This window comes from Tachyglossus aculeatus, chromosome X1 (assembly GCF_015852505.1).
Source record: "Tachyglossus aculeatus isolate mTacAcu1 chromosome X1, mTacAcu1.pri, whole genome shotgun sequence".
In the NCBI taxonomy this organism is placed as follows: Eukaryota; Metazoa; Chordata; class Mammalia; order Monotremata; family Tachyglossidae; genus Tachyglossus; species Tachyglossus aculeatus.
The window spans coordinates 44,949,769-44,965,695 of NC_052101.1; positions in this window are offsets into that span (position 1 = coordinate 44,949,769).

Sequence of the window (15,927 nt, forward strand, 5' to 3'; positions counted from 1 at the left end):
ACGGGAGAGGCACTAGGAAGAGTGTGAGCTGAGCTGAGGAGAAGCCGAGGAAGGAGCAGACTGGCAAGGTGGTGGAATGCCTTGAAACTGATGGTTTTTGTTTGAAAAGGAGGGACACAGAGAGCCAGTAGAGGGCTTTGAAGAGTGACAGGGTTGTGGGGTGAATGTCGCCCCAAGATCCCCTGTATGTAGCTCTGTATACCCTGCCAAGGCACAGTGGGCCTCCTGTGAAGAGAGATTCAGTAGGGCTCCCACCAGGGTCTGAACCCTGGGCTCCAAAGCAGCAGCCTCTGGGCATCTGGGGTTCTGAGCCTCCAGGGTTTTGTGCCTCCAGGACTTTAAGCCTCCAAGGCTCTGAGTCCCCAAGGCTGTCCCCCTCTGTCCGGAGATCTCAGTCTTCCCCTGCAGCTGCTCACGGGTTGGCTGACGCCCGGGGAGTGCCAGCTTCTGTTCAGGCTGTTGTCTGGCAGGAAGGGTGCTGCCAGGGCCAATTTAAACAGGATGGAGAGTGTACACGGAACTGACCTCTTCTCAGGGTGAATTCCACTTCAGTGAAATCACTCCTGAAAACCCAACTGAAGTAGTGGCGGACTGCTCTGCCAAAGCGGAGAGAAAGCTGGCAAGAGAGGTTTGATCTTAGGCATCCAATCATGGCTACCTGCTTGCCCCAGGGCTAGACCAGAGTAGCCATCCTGGGCCTCTCAGACCCCAAGGCCGCTGGGAGCCGGTGGGAGCCAGTATGAAGAGCTCACGTGAGGCTCTCAATCTGAGATACTGATGATTATGATCAGACCATCCAAAATGGTTAAACTTCCCTCTAAATCCCTCCAACTTCATTTTTATTATTAATAATAATAATGATGATGATGATGGAATTTGTTAAGTGCTTACTATGTGCCAAACACTGTTCTAAGTGCTGGAGTACATAACAAGATTATCAGGTTGTCCCAGGTGGGGCTTCTAGTCTTCATTCCCATTTTACAGATGAGTAACTAAGGCACAGAGAAGTAAAGTGACTTGTCCAAAGTCACACATCTGGCAAGCAGCGGAGCCGGGATTAGAGCCCACAACCTCTGACTCCCAAGCCCGGGCTCTTTCCATTATGCCAGGCTGCTTCCTGGATCTTTAGTAATCCGTCTTGGACTTCTCATTCATGAGTTTATCCATACTCCTCTAGAAGCTTCTTATAGTTCCACCCTGCATGGGTTTTGGGGAACATAGAATTATTTTTTTAAATGGTATTTGTTAAGTGCTTACTAAGTGCCAGGCACTGTACTAAGTACTGGGGTAGATACAAGTTAATCAGGTTGGACCCAGTTGATGTCTCACATGGGGCTCACAGTCTTAATCCCCATTTTACAGATGAGGTAATTGAGGAACAGAGAAGTTAAGTGACTTGCTCAAGGTCACGCAGCAGACAGGTGGTGGCAGTAGGATTAGAACCCAGGTCCTCCTGACTCCCAGACCCATGCTCTATCCGCTAGACCAAGCTCCTTCTCCCAAACGCTTACTGCAGTACTCTGTACACAGAAAGAGCTTAATAGAGATGATTGATTGATTGATATTAGATTTGCAGAGTCAGCTGTGTGACCCAATAGGTATGTTGTGAGTAATTCAATAGGTCTGAAACTCTCAGTATGCTGGGCCCTTTTCTCACTTATCTAAGCAAAAGAAATAGAGGCTACCAAATTGGATCTGGAAATGTAGACTCCACCGTGGGAATGTAGGACATTTTAGGACTTCGAAAATCTCGCCTCAAGATTTGTTTCCAGCTACTTATTACGACTAAATAAAATGTGTTCTCTTTCTAAAATGGCTTTTTCCCTGCCAGAGGCACTAACTAAAAACAGCCGTTCCAACTGAACTCGGCAGAATGCGGACATTGTGTCACTTCACACAAAAGCAACATGTCCCCTCCTTCAAGATTTCTACAGATTCCAGGGTGCTATTTTGGCTTCTGGATCTTGGCAGCTAAGAGGGGTTCAGTAGGGCTCCCCATGTTCTCTGGCAAAGCAGCAACCCCCTGTCTCCAGGCAGACCATCTTTCGGGGATGTTATTAACATTAGTTCAGCATTGAGTCCTGCTCTTCTTCCCCAACCTCGGAACCCCGAGTTCTTTCTCTCACTGGGATGGGTGAGGAAAGGACAGAGCCAGGAAGGGCAGCAGAACTCTGGGATGGTCACCTGTGTTGGTCGCATGAGAACCAGTGAGGCCTAGTGAAGAGAACACAGGTCTGGGAGTCAGAAGGAGTCAGTTCTAATACCGACTCTGCTACTTGTCTGCTGTCTGACCTTGGGAGAGTCACTTCATGTCTCTGGGCCTCAGTTACCTCGTCTGTATAATGGGGATTAAGACTGTGAGCCCTATGTGGGACAGGGACTGTGTCCAAACTGATTAGTTTGTAACTACCCCAGGGCTGGGGCACATAAATATATTTGTTAAGCGCTTAACAAATACCATTAAAAATAAGCCTATCCCGGGATAATGCCTATCTGGGCTTTCCAACTTTCCCACATGACACTCAACTCCCCTCAGCTACGTCCAGCCCGGAGAAACTGGCCCAAGCCCATGGGTGCCTCCTCTGCCACCTTTTTCCTTCTCCAAGGGGACAGTTGAAACCTGGGACAAGTAATCTGAATCACCAGTGAGTCACGGCTTGCTGTCCCCTGGTCCTGCTTGGTCTGCCTGCTCTGACTGCCCACACCCCCTGACCTGCTAGGCCAGGGCTGACCACAGCACTTCCGTACATAGCCGTAATTTATCTATTTATATTAATGTCTGTCTCCCCTCTAAACTGTAAGCTTGTTGTGGGCAGGGAATGTGTCTATTGTTATTTTGTACTCTCCCAAGCACTTAGTACAGTGCTCTGCACATAGTAAGCATTCAAGAAGTATGACTGACTAACAGTCTGACTTCTTAGCTGGACCCTAGGGGCTTCCAGCCCAAACCCAGGTCCAGAAACAAGTTCTTCTGCTCCAAACCACTGCCTGGGTCTCCCAGGGCTGGAGGCGGCAAGGCCCACTGGACGCTTTGGACTGAAGGGCCTGAGGACTTGCTTGGTCTCTCAGTCGGACACTGAGTCCCTCACCCCCCAACCACCTGCAGGGCCCATGCTTCCTGTCCTAGGGGATGTCTTTCCAGGCCCTGGTTAAAGGTGAAAGACTCTAGTTTAAGAAAAGCAGTGTGGCCTGGTGGATTGCACACAGAAGGACCTGGGTTTGAACCCCTGCTCTGCCGCTCATCTGCTGTGTCACCTTGGGCAAATCACTTCTCTGTGCCCCATCTGTAAAATGGGGATTAATAATAATAATGATGGTATTTGTTAAGCGTTTACTATGTGCAAAGCACTGTTCTAAGCGCTGGGGAGGTTACAAGGTGATCAGGTTGTCCCATGGGGGGCTCACAGTTTTAATCCCCATTTTCCAGATGAGGTAACTGAGGCACAGAGAAGTTAAGTGACTTGCCCAAAGTCACACAGCTGACAGTGGGCGGAGCCAGAATTTGAACTCATGACCTCTGACTCCACAGCCTGTGCTCTTTCCACTGAGCCACGCTGCTTCTCAGCCACACTGCTTCTCAGACTGTAAGCCCCACGTGGGTTAGGAATGGCTAACCTGATTAGCTTGTATTTACCCTCAGCGTTTAGTACAGTGCCTGGCGCGTAGTAGGCGCTTGAGAAATGCCATTTAAAAAAAAATAAAGAGGAAAACTAGTCGTGGGGGCTAAGGCAAGAACCTTAAAGCTATGTGCTTTGGGAAATAGCCAGCAGAGGGCGAGGAGCTTCTCAGCAGGGAAGCTCTTCTGGTGGCAGTCCAGAACAGGGATTTAGGAAAGTTTCAGGGTTTTTTGCAGCTTCTCCGTTTTTTTTTTTCGGCATTTATTAAGCGCTTACTATGTGCAAAGCACTGTTCTAAGCGCTGGGGAGGTTACAAGGTGATCAGGTTGTCCACGGGGGGCTCACAGTCAATCCCCATTTTGCAGATGAGGTAACTGAGGCCCAGAGAAGTTGTGACTTGCCCGAAGTCACACAGCTGACGATGGGTGGATACTGGATTTGAACCTATGACCTCTGACTCCAAAGCCCGTGCTCTTTCCACTGAGCCACGCTGTTTCTCCGCAGTAGACCACAGCATTCCTGATCTTCAAATCCTACCTCCTCCAGGTGATATTTCCAGATTAAATTTTTAATGGTATTTATTTAGTGCTTACTATGTGCTGGGCGCTATACTAAACACAATCTTAATCCCTATTTTACAGATGCGGTAACAGAGGCACTGACTTGTCCAAGGTCACGGAGCAGCAAAGAGGCAGAGACAAGATTAGTACCCAGGTCTTTCTGACTCTCAGGTCTGTGCTCTATCCCATGCAGCTTCTTCCTCTGGAGCCTGTGTTCAAAGGTACATTCATTTATTCATTCATTCAATCAATCGTATTTACTGAGTGCTTACTGTATGCAGAACACTATACTAACAGCTTGGAAAGTACAATACAGCAATAAAGAGAGACAGTCCCTGCCCGCAACAGGCTTACAGTCTAGAGGAGGGTGGAGACAGACATCAAAGCAAGTAAACAGGCATCAATATAAATAAATAGAAGTATAGATATATCCATATATACATAAGTGCTGTGGGGCAGGGAGAAGGGGGGAAGAGTAAAGGGAGCCAGGCGAGGTGATGTGGAAGGGAGGGGGAGCTGAGGAAAAGGGAGGCTTAGTAGTTTGGGAAGGCGTCTTGGAGGAGGTGAGCCTTCAGTAGGGCTTTGAAGGGGAGAAGAGTGATTGTTTGGCGGATTTGAGGAGGGAGGGCATTCCAGGCCAGAGATAGGACATGGGGCTGTGAGCCCCATGCAGGACAGGCACTGTGTCCAACCCAATTTGCTTGTATCCACCCCAGTGCTTAGGACAGTGTTGGCCCCTAGTAAGTGCTTAGCAAATATCACACTTATTACTGTTATTATTGTTACAGTGCTCTACATGCAGTATGCAACTGCAGAAAGACACAGGACGGGGTTGTCCCAACCTGTGAAGGGGGCTCAGAGAACATCCAGGCAGCCTCATGAAGAGAAGGGGCACATAGGTGGGAAAAGAGGGATGATGAAGCAATCAATCAGTGATATCTATTGAGCCCTTACTGTGTGCAGAGCATTCATTCATTCAATCATATTTATTGAGTGCTTACTGTGTACAGAGCAAGCATGGCTTAGTGGAAAGAGCACGGGCTTGGGAGTCAGAGGACATGGGTTCTAATCCTGACTCTGCCACTTGTCTGCTATGTGACCTTGGGCAAGCCACTTCACTGCTCTGTGCCTGTTACCTCATCTGTAAAATGAGGATTAAGACTGTGAGCCCCATGTGGGACAACCTGTTTGGGAGACATGACAAGAAAAGACTGGATACGTCTAGTCACTGGGTTTTTTTGTTTGTTTTAGTATTTGTTAAGTGCTTACTGTATATCAGGTACTGTACTAACTTCTGGGGTAGATTCAAGGTAATTAGGTTGGATACAGTCCCTGTCCCACACAGTGCTCACAATCATAATCCCCATTTTACAGATGAGATAACAGTCACAGAGAAGTCAAGTGACTTTTTTTATGGTATTTAAGTGCTTACTGTGTGCCAGGTAATCTACTAAGCACTGGGGTAGATACAGTCAGCTTGGACACAGTCCCTATCCCACATAGGGCTCACAGTCCTAATCCCCATTTTACAGATGAGGTAATTGAGGCACAGAGAAGTTAAATGACTTGCCCAAGGCCACGCAGCAGGTAAGTGGTGGAGCCAAGTTTAGAACCCAGACCTTCTGACTCCCAGGCCTGTGCTGTGTCCACTGAGTTGCCACTTCTCATGTGACTTGCCCAAAGTCACAGAGCAGGTAGGTGGCAGAGCAGAGATTAGAGCCCATGTCCTTTTGACTCCCAGTCTCATGCCCTATCCTCTAGGCAACCCTAGTTCATTCATTCATTCAGTCCTATGTATTGAGCACTTACTGTGTGCTACGCACTGTACTAAGCACTTGGGAGAGTACAATACAACAACAAACAGACACAGTCCCTGCCCATAACAAGCTCATTAGTTCCCACCCATTCATGGATCCAGTCACCCTTGATTCCCTGTTCCCCTCAGCCGAGCTGGAAGCGGCAGAGAGGCTTCTGGCCCTGTCAGTTCGGTGAACAGCCAGCAGGCTGTGGGGGAGCTGAGCCATAGCATTGCCGGTGCCATTTATTGTTGCATTATACTCCCCCAAGCGCTTAGTACAGTGCTTTGCACATAGTGCTCAAAAAATACAATTGAATGAATAAAGGATGAATAAAGGCTTCCCCTTGGCCACCTCTCCCCTGACTGACCCTGCTCATGGCCTCTGCTCCCACTCGTCTAGCCCTTTTGTGTATGTCTGCAAACCTGTGTATATGTTTCCCAAGTTTGTTTAGTCCCTGATGGGTCACACTTGCCAGATTGCATGCTTGTGTTTTTGAGTGTTTCCCACCTCCCTGATTAGACTGTAAACGACTGTAGGGCCCAGCCTAGGGCTAGGAACAGGACCAGTTCCAGGGCTAGGACTAGAGACAGGGCCAGGGCTAGGACAAGAGACAGAGCCAGGGCCAAGAATATTACTAGAGACAGAGAGAGGGCCAGGGCCAGGTCGAGGGCCAGGGCAGAGAGAGACAGAGACAAGGTCAGGACCAGAGCTGAGACTCGGGCTAGGATTAGGACAATAGACAGAGAGAGCGCCAGAGCCAGGACTAAGGCCAAGGAAGGGCTAGGGCTAGAGACGGTAGGGCTAGGACCTGGGCTAAGACTAGAGTGAGGGCTAGGGGCAGGGCCTTCAACACTGTCGATCCCTCCCCCTTCTCCTGGAAACATTATCCAACCACGGCTTCACCGAAACTGTCCTCTCCTAGTTCTCCTCCTATCTCTCTGACGGCTCATTCTCAGTCTCTTTGACCAGTTCCCCCTCTGCCTCCCACCCCTTAACTGTGTGTGGAGGGAGGGGTCCCTCAAGGCTCAGTTCTGGGCCCCCTTCTATTCTCCATCTACATTCGTTCCCTTGGAGAACTAATTCAGTGGAAGGAGTACGGGCTTGGGGGCCAGAGGTCATGGGTTCTAATCCCAGCTCCACCGCTTGTCAGCTGTGTGACTTTGGGCAAGTCACTTAACTTCTCTGGGCCTCAGTTCCCTCATCTGTAAAATGGGGATGAAGACTGTGAGCCCCACGTGGGACAACCTGATCACCTTGTATCCTCCCAGTGCTTAGAACAGTGCTTTGCACATAGTAAGCGCTTCACAAATGCTATTGTTATTATTATTATTATTATTATTATTATTATTCGCTCCCATGACTTCAACTACTATCTCTACACGGATGATTCCCAAATCTACCTCTTCAGCCATGACCTCTGCTTCTCTGCAGTCTCACATTTCCTCCTGCCTTCCAGCAATCTCTACCTGGTTGTCCCTCTGACACTGCAAACTAAACATGTCCAAAACAGAACTCCTCCTCTTCCCACCCAAACCCTGTTCTCTCTGTGACTTTCCCAGCAACATCCTCCTCCTAGTCTCACAAGCCCCCAACCTTGATATTATCCTTTACTCATTTCTCTCATTCAACCCACTTATTCAGCCTCTCATTCAATCCAAATCTGGTAGGCTCTACCTTCACAAAATCACGAAAATCCACGCTTTCCTCCATCGAAATTGCTCCTATGCTAATACTAATAATACTAATTTTGGTATTTGTTAAGGGCTTACTATGTGCCAAGCACTATTGTAAGCACTGAGGGAGATACAAGGTAATCAGGTTGTCCCACGTGGGGCTTCCAGTCTTAATCCCTATTTTACAGATGAGGTAACTGAGGCCCAGAGAAGTTAAGTGACTTGCCCAAAGTCACACAAAGCTGATAAGTAGTAGAGCCGGGATTAGAACCCACAACCTCTGCATCCCAAGTCCGTGCTCTTTCCACTGAGCCACACTGCTTCCCTGATCTGCTGCTTCTATGCTGATCCAAGCATTCATCGTATCCCACCTTGACTACTGCATTAGCCTCCTTGCTGACCTCCCAGCGTCCTGTCTCTCCCTATTCCAGTCCATACTTCACTTTGCTGCTGGGACTTTATTTCTGAAAAGCCATTTGATCCATGTTTCCCCAATCAATCAATTAATGATATTTATTGAGCATTTACTATGTGCTGTACTAAGCACTTGAGAGATTACAATACAACAGAATTAGCAGACAAATTCCCTGCCCATAATGCAAGAGCTTGTAGTGGTTGCATGGTCAGTGGTGTGACTGGTGATAGCCAAGCAGCATGGTGTAGTTTGCTAGGGCACAGGCCTGTTAGTCTGAAGGTCATGGATTCTAATCCTGGCTCTGCCACTTGTCTGCTTGTGGGACCTTGGTCAAGTCACTTCACTTCAAGTCACTTAGAGAAGCAGTGTGGCTCAGTGGAAAGAGCACGGGCTTTGGAATCAGAGGTCGTGGGTTCAAATCCCAGCTCGGCCAATTGTTAGCTGTGTGACTTTGGGCAAGTCACTTCACTTCTCTGTGCCTCAGTTACTTCATCTGTAAAATGAGGATGAAGACTGTGAGCCCCCTGTGGGACAACCTGATCACCTTGTAACCTCCCCAGTGCTTAGAACAGTGCTTTGCACATAGTATGTGCTTAATAAATGCCATTATTATTATTATTATTCTCCGTGTCTCAGTTACCTCATCTGAGACTGTAAGCCCCACATGGGACAGGGACTGTGTCCAGCTTGATTTGCTTGTATCCACCCCAGCGCTTAGTACAACACCTCGCACATAGTAAGCGCTTAACAAATGCCATAACTATTATTTGATGTTACGGGGGGAAACATACGAAAGTGTGAAAAGTGAGTAGGTGTGATTACAATCAGGAAATAGTTTTTTATGATATTTGTTAAGCACTTACAATGTACTAAACACTGTTCAAAGCACTGGGGTAGTACAAATTAATTAGGTCAGACACAGTCCCTGTCCTGCATGGGGCTCCTAGGAGATAGAACAGATATTGTCATTTTACAGTCGAGGAAACTGAGGCACAGAGAAGTCAGTGACTTGCCCAAGGTTACACAGCAAGCCATTGGTAGGGCCAGAATTAGAATCCAGGTCATTCTGACTCCCAGGCCTGTGTGCGCTCCACTAGGCCACACTATTTCTAAATTCATAGATCATTCCAATTGCCTTTGGATTATTCAAATTAGAAACTGGCTCCTCATGTCCATTTCATCAGCAGATTAAAATTTCCCTGCAGTTTACTCCAGGGGTGAGGTCCCTGGGCACGGGACACCAAGTGGCAACCCCCAGAGACCCTCCGAAGATGGCACTGTCTGACCCGCTGTCCCCATTAACAACCAGCTGAGACCAGGTGCCTGCCCTGGCTCCCTGCCCACCAGCCCAGCCCACAAACACACAATCATGGGCATGGCCCTGGGCATACACGCTCACTCAAGGAATTTCTCAATATCCATCTCAAACTGGAATCGTTGCCGAGTAACAGGAAGCAGTTGGCACTCTCTCCCATCTTGGGCACAACATGCCGTGCTGCCTCCGCCTCCGCCTCCCTACCTCCCTCTCTCCCTCCCACCTCTCCTCTTAACGTGGGTTTAATCTGTGGGCTTTGCACATTCAAACAGTAAATTGAATGGTGAATAGAGAGGATGTCCTCTGCTTCCCCGAACGGTCCCTGAGACGTTTGAGGCTCTTGGCTGGACACAGAATGTCCATCTGCCAAGTGGTGTTTATGAATTCTGAGCCATCATCATTAGCGCAACCCACCAGGAACACAACTGCGGTCCTTTGCTCTGATTTGATTCTCGCACCAAAGCCAAATGGGCAGGAAATTTAGGACAGTGATGAAGGACAGAAGGCAGGGATGAAAAGAGATTTGGAGCTTCGAGGTTGCGAAAGAAAGAGCTTCATCTCGTCTGACCTGATCCTCAATACCGATAAATGCCCTCTAAACTGAAAGCTCGCTGTGGACAGAGAGGGGTCTACTAACTCTGTGGCATTGTATGCTCTCCAAGCTCTTAGTACAGTGCTCTGCACACAGAAGGTGCTTGGTCAATACGATGAATTGATTGTTTGAGCAATGCAGAGTCGGAGCGGCAGCTTGGGCACTCAGCGCTTCTAGTAATAATAATAATTGTGGTATCTGTTAAGAACTTACTATATGCCAGGCACTGTACTATGCTCTGGAGTAGATACAAGATAATCAAGTCGGACACAGTCCATGTGCCCATTTTACAGATGAGCTAACTGAGACTCAGAGAACCGAAGTGACTTGCCCAAGGTCACACAGAAGGCAAGTGGTGAAGCTGGGATTAGAAGCCAGATCCTCTGACTCTCGAGCCCATGTTTTCTCCACTAGGCCATGCTGCTTTGCTCTATCGAGGAGGGCCCCCATTCATTCATTCATTCATTTATTCAATCATATTTATTGAGTGCTTACTGTGTGCAGAGCACTGTACTAAGCGCTTGGGAAGTACATGTTGGCAACATATAGAGATGGTCCCTACCCAACAGTGGGCTCACAGTCTAGAAGGGGGAGACAGAGAACAAAACATATTAACAAAATAAAATAAATAGAATAAATATGTACAAATAAAATAAATAAATAAATAGAGTAATAAATACATACAAACATATATACATATATACAGGTGCTGTGGGGAGGGGAAGGAGGTAAGGCCGGGGGGATGGAGAGGGGGTGGAGGGGGAGAGGAGAGGAGAACACTTCGCTATGGTTCGGCTTCTCTGTCGCCTTTGAAAATCAGAAATGAATCGGGTTTCCCGTGGGAGGGTTTTCTGGCTGAGAGGAGAGGTTTTCAGGAGCTGAGGCTGCTGAGGAAAAAGGCCTTGCCTCCTCTCTCTCCAGTCTCCATCTTCTCCCTTCCTGCAGACACGTGATCCCCTGGGCAGAGTCCCCAGTTGGCTTTGCTGCAGACGCCGAACATTGGGCTTATCTTGCAGGACAAGGTCTGCAGGGGGTAGCCGCCCTCCTCGGCATTCGTGGTGAGGAGTGGGTACAGCAGAGAGAAGGAATTTAAGGGAAAGAGCAAGGTACAGCTTAGGAACCCACTTGGGAAAATCAACTGAGACAGAATCTCAGCCCAGCCTGGGCTCAGACATTCCCCAGAGTTTCCTGCTTTTTCCTTTCCGGTGAGTCCAAGAGGGGTCCCTGACCAGCCCCTTTGACCGGCTCGGCTTTGCTGAGATCCTGTTTGCTCGACCACTGGCCCCAGACAGGAGAGCATTCACTTTTCCTCCCTGTCCTCCTTCTTCTCCTCCTCATCCTCCTCCCATCACATGAACCTGAGGCACATCTGGCCCACATGTGCGAGAGTCTCTTCCTCCAAGTCAGTCTGAAAGAATCGGGGGCCCATAATGTGCCAATGCCAACTCCAGGAGTCACACAGCTTCATTTCCGTTTGATTCCTCCTGAGCCGGGGCTTCCATGGGATTCCCAGAGATGTTCACTTCCAGAGGGCAGAGGGCAGGGCACAGAGGGCAGGCCTCTGGGTGCCTCTGCTTAGCTTCCTGACCTAAGGGAGGTGGTGACAGCCAGGGGGTCCACTGGCAGCCAACTTGGGCACAGCCAGAGAGGGCTGGAGCTGGGATGGCATATTTCCAGCTACTCCTCCTGCTGGGGGCAGGTCCAACTAGCCTCTAGTCAGTCAGTCAGTCAATCAGTCAGTCAATCATATTTACTGAGCGCTTACTGTGTGCAGAGAACTGTATTAAGCGCTTGGTAGAGTTCGATATAACAATATAACAGACGCATTTCCTGCTCACAGTGAACTTACGGTCTAGAGGGGGAGACAATTATTAATATAAATAAATTTTGGATATGGACATAAGAGTGCGGGGCTGGGAAGGGGGGGAAGAATAAAGGGAGCAAGTCAGGGTGAGATAGAAGGAAGTGGGAGAAGAGGAAAGGAGGACTTAGTCAGGGAAGGCTTCTTCGGGGAGATATGCCTTCGATAAGGCTTTGAAGGTGAGGAGAGTGATGGTCTGTCAGATATGAGGAGGGAGGGCATTCCAGGCCAGTGGCAGGACGTGGGCAAGATGTCAGTGGCGAGATAGACGAGATCAAGGTACAGTAAGAAGGTTGGCATTAGAGAAGCAAACTGTGCAGGCTGGGGATTAGTAGGAGAAGTAGCAGTAGTAGCAATAATAATAACTGTGGCATTTGTTAAGCGCTTACTATGTACCAAGCACTGTTCTAAGCACTGGAGTAGATACAAGGTAATCAGGTAGTCCCACGTGGGGCTCACACTTTTAATCCCCATTTTACAGATGAGGTAACTGAGGCCCAGAGGAAGGGAAGTGACTTGCCCAAGGGCACACAGCAAGGAGTTGAGAGTCAAACGCAGGGTCACCGGCTCCTTCTGGGTAGAGGCACCCGACCTCTCACCCAGGAAGAAGAAGAATGTGGTGTTTGCTGAGCTAGGTTCAGCGGGGAGATGCAATCCAGTCAGATCAGACACAGTCCCTGTCCCAAACAGGGCTCACAGTCTAAGGGGAAGGGAGTAGGACTGAATCCCCATTTTATAGATGAGGAACCTGAGGCCCAGAGAAGTTAAGCAACTTGCCCAAGTTTACACAGCAGGCAAGTGGAAGAGCCAGAATTAGAAACCAGGTCTCCTGACTCCCAGTCTTTCCACCACCCACGCTGCTCTCCGCCCCCACCCCCAAAGCCCTCAACTGTAAGCTCATTGTGGGCAGGGAATGTGTCTGCTTTTTGTTGTATTGTCCTCCCTCAAGCACTTAGTAGAGTGCTTTGCACACAGTAAGTGCCCAATAAATATAATTGACTGACTGATAACCCCAAGAGGCTGTGGGAGAGAGCGGGGTTTGCCTCCCTCTGGGTGCCTCTGGGCAACACCCACTGTTCCTTACTCTATTTATTTTGCTTGTACATATTTACTATTCTATTTATTTTGTTAATAATGTGCATCTAGCCTTATTTTTATTTATTCTGATGACCTGACACCTGTCCACATGTTTTGTTTTGTTGTCTGTCTCCCCCTTCTAGACTGTGAGCCCATTGTTGGGTAGGGACCATCTCTATATGTTGCCAGCTTGTACTTCCCAAGCGCTTAGTACAGTGCTCTGCACACAGTAAACGCTCAATAAATACGACTGAATGAATGAATGAATGCTCCCCCCATGTTTCCTGGGTCCTGGGCTCCCCCTCGGGACCTCCCTACTCCCCAGGCTTAGCTTGTCTTGCGGGTGTGTAGTTAAAGAGAAGAAATAGAGACTCAGCCACCTTGCTCATCAATGGTATTTATTGAGCACTTACTGTGGGCAAAGTACTGTACTAAGCACTTGGGAGAGTACAGTACAACAGAGTTTGGTAGGCACGTTCCCTGGCCATATAGAATTTACAGTCTATTTTATCATCATGAACATCAATAGTATTTATTGGGTGCTTATTGTGGGCAGAGCACTGTACTAAGTGCTTGGGAGAGTACAATACAACAACTTTTGGTAGGTGCATCCCCTGCCCACAATGAGCTTATTGTCTAGAGAGAATAGCCGTGAATGCTATTCTTCTTGGATTAAAAAAAAAATTCCCAGATTCACAAACAGAATAGTCCAGCTTAGCCTTGAAGCCTGAGAGTTAAATCTAAACCTGCTTCAAAGCAAAATGGTGGCAGCCTCCCGGGGCCAGGCTGCAGAGAAAATAGGTCCTAGTGCATCTCGCTCCCTCACTGAGCTGCACACACACACACACACACACACCCCACCCCCCACCCCACCCCGGGGTCCCTCCCTCTCATTTGCCCCTAGTCGGGGAGGGCTCCTGGCCTGTAGTGGACAGCGTGGACACATGCTAAGACCACAGTCCACCCAGACCCCCCGCCCGGGTCTCCTGCTCTGAAACTGGTCCTGATCCAGGCTGACAGACGGATGGACGGATCAGTCGGTCAGACAGTCAATCAACCAACCATGTTTATCAAGCGCTTTCTGTAGGTGGAGCACTGTACGAAGCACTTGGAAGAGTGCAATAGAATGAATAGTCATGATCCCTGCCCACAAGGAGCTTGCAATCTAGTTGGGAGACAGACATCAAAGCTGTTCTTCCCCTCTGGACTGTAAGCTTGTTATAGGCAGGGAGTGTGTCTGCTAATTCTGTTGGATTGTACTCTCCCAAGTAGTATAGTGCCCCACACATAGTAAGAGTTCAATAAATACCACTGATTGATTACTCCCCTACCCTGTCTTGGCCAGCTAACTGCCTGTGGGACCTTCCTGGACTGGGCTTTTACGCTCCAAATTCAAGGAGTTTGTTGCCCATGAGGCTTAGTGGATAGAAGATGGGCCTGGGAGTCAGAAGGTCATGGGTTTTAATCCCGGCTCTGCCCCATGTCTGCTGTGTGACCTTGGCCAAGCCACTTCACTTCTCTGTACCTCAGTTACCTCATCTGTAAAATGGGGATTAAGAGTGTGAGCCCTATATGGGACAGGGACTGAGTCCAACCTAACTTGTATCTACCTCAGTGCGCAGAACAGTGCTTGGCACATAGTAATAATTATTGTTATTATTATTATCCTGTACAACGAAGCCTGGGTATAATGGACTTACTCAGGATTCAAGGTTCTCTCTCTCTGGCCCAGTAGGTTTCCCCTCTGAGATGTGGGTTATCTCTGTACCGATAGGCCTAACTCACATCTGTGGGGATTGCCTAATGGACCAGAGTTTCCTGAGCTTAAAGGGAGATCAGAGGGTGGGTTCCTTTGGGGTTGCGGGGGGAGGGGAAAGCCGAGAGAAGGAGTGGGGAGGGGATGGGGGGAGCAAAGAGTAAAGGGTGACTTTGGGGTAGAGACAGAAACACCCCAAGGTGCATCTAGTTCCCTTTCTAGCCACGTCACTCACGCATACAGCCATTTGTTATTGATGAATTGCTTTCTTGTGCTTTTATCATTTATAACAAGCCTTACTGGTTCACCTAGTTTATGTGTGACATCTTGTACCCACCTAACCCGCTCATCAGACTGTGTCCAACCTGATTCTCTTGTAACTACCCCAGTGCTTAGGACAGCATCTGTCACATAGTAAGTGCTTAGCAAATACCGATAAGAAAAAAAAATGCTCCTTGAGGGCATGGACTGGGCCTTTTGCTTAATGCCAGGCAAGTCAGAAGTGAATGTGAGCTACAGTCAGAGAACAGGGGGCTGGGAGCTTTGGGGGATGGAGGGGCCTTGGGGTGGGTGGGGATAGGTGGAAGAAGCTAGATCCTATCAGACACACCCTTGAAACCCAACCTCGCTCCTCATTTCTAAGAGGGTAGAGGTTAAACAGAGTGGGTGCGTGTTTACGAGAGATTGGAGACGGGAGGGAGAGAAGACACTCAGAAGGAGCGTGACCTAATGGAAAGAGCAAGGGACTGAGAGTCAGCAGACTAAGGCTCTAGCCCTGGCTCCACCACTTGCCTACTGTGTGATTGTGAAGCATCAGTCGGTCAGCAATGGTATTTATTGAGCTCTCAGAGTACCCCTAGGAGGTGCTTCTGGGAGAACAATACTGTGGAGTTAGAAGGTGGTTCTAGTTTCCACAGGGAGCTCAGTCTAGACTCTTAATCTCGCTATACTTGTTCCTCATCTGTAAAATGGAGATAGACGGGGAGGTCAAGGAGGAGGCTGATGCAGCAGTCAAGGACAGGATATGATAAGTGCTTGGATCAGCGTGGTAGCAGTTGGGATGGAAAGGGCGGTAACCAAATTTGTCTTTAGTGTCTGGGGATCCAGGCTTCTGATCATCATCATCAATTGTGTTGGAGATTGATGGACACAGTTCTGTGACCCACTCAGTTCAGGAGCCATGCGGAATGGAGCAGGGGTTTGAGGTCTTTCCTGAGATGATTCCAGGAGCAGAATAATCAGCGGGCTGGAAAAATGGAAAA